Source organism: Corticium candelabrum, chromosome 12 (genome assembly GCF_963422355.1).
Source record: "Corticium candelabrum chromosome 12, ooCorCand1.1, whole genome shotgun sequence".
Classification (NCBI taxonomy): domain Eukaryota; kingdom Metazoa; phylum Porifera; class Homoscleromorpha; order Homosclerophorida; family Plakinidae; genus Corticium; species Corticium candelabrum.
This window is the reverse complement of record NC_085096.1, coordinates 4559041-4565040: the sequence shown is the minus strand read 5'-3', so window position 1 is coordinate 4565040 and position 6000 is coordinate 4559041. Positions and strand designations below refer to the sequence as shown.

The 6000-nt window shown below is 39.5% G+C and overlaps 1 long non-coding RNA gene across 1 annotated transcript; it reads left to right on the top strand.

Moving 5' to 3' along the window:
* The first annotated feature begins 4037 nt into the window (after positions 1 to 4037).
* Positions 4038 to 4386, top strand: LOC134187545 (uncharacterized). Its single transcript, XR_009971131.1, has 3 exons — positions 4038 to 4150; positions 4206 to 4277; positions 4343 to 4386. It is a non-coding gene; the product is annotated as an uncharacterized LOC134187545 (long non-coding RNA).
* The last annotated feature ends 1614 nt before the right edge of the window (positions 4387 to 6000 follow it).

The window sequence follows — 6000 nt, the reverse complement described above, 5'->3', positions numbered from 1 at the left end:
ACTATGGTCACTGGTACACAGGATGAAAAAAGCGAAGTACGTTTGCTTAAATCATCTAGTGGATACTTTGCTACAACATCAGTAATTGCAGATTGTTGTTATACCGTTATTTAATATCATATGTAGAAACAATCTGTACACGTCTATGACATGTATGCTTTTAATGCATTTTTAAGAAATCATTGTTTTCAAGAATAGAGGCACTGGAGCGACCTTACTCTTGTATACCTATAGGGCGTGACCATTGCATATACTCTACTTGCAAATTTAAACCCAATAACTTGGACTGGCTTATTCCATACTGACTTGTCTGTATACTCAAATCTCGTGTTCATGTCTCTTGCTCAGTAGGAGAAGAGCAGAGTGGTTGGAAAAGCGATTATGTCCAGAAATGAAAGAATCACTTCAATTTGTATTTGCTGTTAGAAAATGGAGATACGCCAAATTTTAGTGTGGTTATGTATTACGGCGTATACATGAAGAAGGGCGTGAAACAACGCCGGCTGCAGGAGAAACATGACTAAAATTTTTAAAAATCAATTAAAATTATGGCTCACGTTGCAAAGTCAAAAATACAAAATGTGAGAATAAATTTAAAAATCATAATTATAAATTAGTAGTAATACTAAACCACGTAAAATAATATATAACTTTTACTTAAAATTATTTTTGCATATATATATATATTTGTCCTATAAACTTGGCTTTTGCTCTTCTAGATATAGAACAAATATTATCTAAAATAATTTTTACATATATACATTTGCCTTATGAACTTTGCTTTTGCTCTTTTAGATCTAGAACAAAAATACAATAATAATTATTTTTACATATATACATTTGCGCTATAAACTTTGCTTTTGCTCTTTTAGATATAGAGCAAAAATACAATTATAATTATTTTTACATATATACATTTGCCCTACAAACCTTTTTAGGTTTCTTAGATATAGAACAAAAATACGATTAGAATTATTTTTACATATATACATTTGCCTTACAAACTTTGCTTTTGCTCATTTAGATATAGTACAACAATACCGTGTTCTAGAGTGCAAGCGTGGCCCTTTACTTCTGTCACTCCAATTTCACAACGTTCCTTTTACGATCACAACACCGTTTTTAGGTTTGTGCAAACCTAAGGTATCTACAAGATCTTGGAATTCATTGCATCCGTTGCAAACAATACAAAAGTCTGTGAAGATCTAGCAAAGCGAAACCGTCTATCGTGAATATACATAGACCATGTAGCAAGAGAAACATACGGGCAGCAACTCTAGAGTTTCTCTGCTTGGTTGGTCGACTTTCAGTCTGCCATGCGTTCTCCAACGGTTGCTATTATGCTGATAGTCTTATGGCTGTTTTCTGACACAACGACGACTCACTGTACCGCGCAATCAAGCAACTCTTCGCTACGCACTCTGCCTTCGCAGCAAAAGCAAGATTGGCCACGAATTTGGACCGAGAAAGGATGCAATGTTTGCGACTGCAATTATCCCACAAAAATTGTTAATTGCAGCAACAGCGACTTCAGCGACGGCCTGCCACCTAGCCACGAGTTTCCTGTGCAGGACGTTCTTGAATTGTAAGACACGGTAGTCGTTGTTTATCTAGCTAGGTCGTATATCCGTTTGTTAGCTGACTGTGGAGTGTCTTTTGTGTGTCCTATTCTAGCAACTTTGAACATTGCAGCGTGCCATTCGTCGATAGCGACTACTTCTTGGCATTTCCTAACCTCCAAATCATGTAAGATGTAGTAATCTATTTACATTAGTACTATGTATCCGCCCTATGAGCGGTGGCAATCTGGGCGGTGGCAATCGTTGCACGTCACTTCTGCAAAGAAGACGCACCTTCCTTGACACACGCAAGCACGCACGCACGCACGCACGCACGCACGCACGCACGCACGCACGCACGCAAGCACGCACGCACGCACGCACGCAAAAGCAGCCCGGTGAGTCGGCGCATTTTGTACTCTGTATGGCGTGTACAGTGGCTGCATGGCGAGAGCACGTCACACCCGCATACTCTGTTAATTGATTGAGCAAACAAACTCCGGCTCATCTCATTTCAGAACGCCAATGTCTCGTTTCACAAAATCGGAGACGGGCGTCGTGTCGATCGGCGCATTATAGACATTCGTCCATACAGGCGGAAGCGTGGGTTGGCGTATTATAGTATCCACCTAAAACGGTATGATCTATTCGTGGAGAAGACGCAACTTCCGTACACACATGCACGGACGGACGCACGCACGCAAAAGCAGTCCCGTGAGCCGGTTTACTCCGACTGCAGCGGGGACATCTTGCACTACACACCCGCATACTCGCTCAATTGAAGAAACAAACTCCCGCGCATCTCATTTCAGACCGCCAAAGTCTCGTCTCAGACCGTCGGAGACGGTCGAGGCGGAATCCGACGCGACCGTTCGTCTCGGACTCGCGATCTTGACCGGCCCACTGCGTTTCGCGACGATCCGAGACCGGCGTCGTGTCGATCGGCGCGTTACAGACATGTGGACAGACAGAAGTGGGCGCTCCCGAGCGTTCGCGTAGTATTGCATAAAGGAGAGGTGACTGTCTGTGTGTCTAGCTGTATGTCTGTGTGTCCGTCTGTTGGAATGTTTCTCAAAGACGGCGGGTCCGATCTCGACCGAATCTGCCTCGCGCACGCCGAATTCATTGCGGTCGAAAGTGAGACTGTGGTCGTCTTCCTGACTTCTCCCACGACGACGCCATTTCCTGCCGATCGCGCTCGCTTTCGCTCGCCCGCAAATATCTTCGGAACGCGATCGTATCTCCACCGAATTTAGACTGCCCGTTCCCGACGTCGGACGGTACGCGCTGAGCGTGTCGTTTATTGTGGGCGACGCTGGGAAACAGAAGATATTTTTCCTGATATCCGGGTCTTGAAAAAAATACGCGCACAGTCGTTTGCCAGTCTACGACCGTCGAAGAGCTGCCGTGTTTGAAGCACCTGTTCCCCGAAACGCCAGCAACGTCTTCGAAGAAACGGCGTTCAACGGGACTGTCGAAATGACGAGAGTCCGTACGACCCGTGACTTCGTCAGATACGGTGAATGGATTATCCGGGTGAGTACTGCGTGTGCCTTCCAGTTCTGCTCTGATGGTTCGTCTAACTGCACGTGACTTCATTTCAGACAGCGCCATATCCGGGAGTGCTAGACGATTCATCTAACTGCACTTGACTTTATTTCATTCAACGGAACAGCGCAATATCCGGAAGTGCTATACGATTGCAAGTCTATACGCGACATTTTTATTCACTGCAATCATTCATGGCCAACATCACCTATGATACCATCAAACGCATTTATAGATACTTTCTGCTATAATTCCTACCTATAAATGCTACCTGTCTCTAATCCACTTCCGTGTTGTATTGGCTCTATGACAAACGTGTGTGTCAACTGCGGCGCTATGAAGTGGAAAGGAGAAGCACCTGGCATGTGTTGTCCCCTAGACGAACCAGGGCATTTTAGCTGGTTGCTAGATAAAGACTACTGGACTTTGCAAACTATCTTTGATCACTACACAAGGGCAGATTCAGACGTGTATGCTTCTAAACCGGCAGCGGATAGTCATATATATATATATATATATATATATATATATATATATATATATCATTAATATAAATTATGTATGTTTTGACACTATGTTTTGTTATTGCTATTTTCTCAATTTTAAACCCAAATATTTTTACGTTTTATGCACCTAAAATATTATTTTTATACAATTTTAACATCAATGATTTAATTTTGGGCACAAACATAAATAGTTGAAAATACTTGTTAATGTTGTATTAAACCTTATTAGAAAAAATTCATTAAATTATTGCTGCCGCAGCCTGCATATAGATCATGATGTAAAAAATTCTGTTGCTTTTGCAGAAAAGGAAATTACAACAAGATTTCGAGTCCATTCTGGCTACCTCGATGTGTTGTCAGAGTGTAAGTAAAATACTGTACTTTACTATAAACACAGTTGTGCTACACATTGTATATACTCGTTTCTGTGTTTAATTAATGTGGTTTTAGCTATCTACAGTACAACCGCATTACTTCAGTGACTAATTTCTTTCAAAGAAATTTGTTCGATTTGTCTGAATATAAAATACAAGAATTGTGAGATTAATCAGTTCTAATATATATACACATGACTAACTGATAATTTTTATAGACAATTGACTCAAAATAGAATTCATACAATCAAGTCTGGTGACTTGTCCAATTTGCTACGCTTGCGCACTTTGTAAGTAGAATATTCTAATTTAATTTAAAACGTATAGTTTTTGATATCAACTGTGATATGCGCAGGAGTTTAGATGGTATGGTTGATGTAAATCTTCGAATTGAAAGTGAAGGCATTACCGACTTGCCAATTCTTTCGACTCTGTTAGTGTCATGACAATTACCAAGCATGTTTTTGTATCCGCTTGTGCGTACACGGTTTTGTGCGTGCGTGCGTGCGTGCGTGCGTGCGTGCGTGTTTGTGTTTGAGTGCCTAGGTGCATGTGCGCGCGCGCATGTATTTATGTATGTTTGTGTGTGTGTGTGTGTGTGTGTGTGTGTGTGTGTGTGTGTGTGTGTGTGTGTGTGTTTGTGTGTGTGTGTGTGTGTGTGTGTGTGTGTTTGTTTGTGTGTGTGTGAGTGAGTGTGTGTGTGTGAGTGTGTGTGTGTGTGTGTGTGTGTGTGTGTGTGTGTGAGTGTGTGTGTGTGTGTGTGTGTGTGTGTGTGTGTGTGTGTGTGTGTGTGTGTGTGTGTGTGTGTGTGTGTGTGTGTGTGTGTGTGTGTGTGTGTGTGTGTGTGTGTGTGTGTGTGTGTGTGTGTTTCATCAATAAGCACACAAATTTACGTATTTCTATCTCAATAATTATTGGTATTTGCTATTAGCAAAATCCAAAGTAGCCAAATAGATGGAAACTCTTTAAAGACGCTAGAAAGGCTTGGATTTCGAAGTGGAGAAATGTAAGCCACGAAGTCACAAAACAAGGCTTGGTTAAATTATTTAATAATTTTTAGGAAATTTTTTGTCCAAAACAACAATCTACATGAACTCCAAGAAAACTTCCTTATTTTGCCGGCTGTTACCTATCTGTAAGTATTTGTATACATTTATGTAAAACAGCAAATCAAATCTATTAAATTAATAATATTATTTTCTTCTATTTTGAGGAAATTACACAATTGTGGCATAAAGCAAGTTCATGCTGGAGCATTCAGGCATCTTCCAAATTTACGAAATCTGTAAGTCGTGATTGGTTGGCAAGTTACAATCATTTGCATTATATGAACATTGAATTACTAGGGATATATCATACAACGAAATAGCTCAGCTACCAGATGGACTCTTTAATCACACGGAGAAACCAATTGTTGAATTGTCTGCAACTTTTGTGATTCAATGTGCTAAAGAAACAATAACTTTGTATTTAGGGACTTATCTTTCAATTTACTTAGATCATTCAGCGGTGCAATATTTAAGAAACAGCAACAAGTGATACAATTGTAACATTGCTTACGTTTAGTATTCATGCAATTTCCTTATGCATGTATATCTCTTTATTTAGATATCTATTCAACAACAGTTTGTACGAAATTGAAGAGTCTCTATTTGAAACCGTTACTATGATTATAAAGCTGTGATCAATTTTTGTTTAAAAATTATTTTAATATTGTGTCAATGTTTTGTTGTTAGTGATTTGTCTTTCAACTATTTGACGGAACTTCCTCGAAGCTTATCAAAACAGAATTTTTTGGCAATATTGTACAAAATTTATTTTCATTTGTTTATATTTCAATAGCATGTTAGTAGACATAACTTACAATGTTTAGACTTGTTTCTGTATGTCTGTTTAACATTTTGACATAATTAGAAAACAAATGCGTAATTACTATATTAATTATTAAAATAGATGACATTGACTTGAGCATGCTACTTAAAATTAAAACTATTTTTACTTAATTAAAAAAAT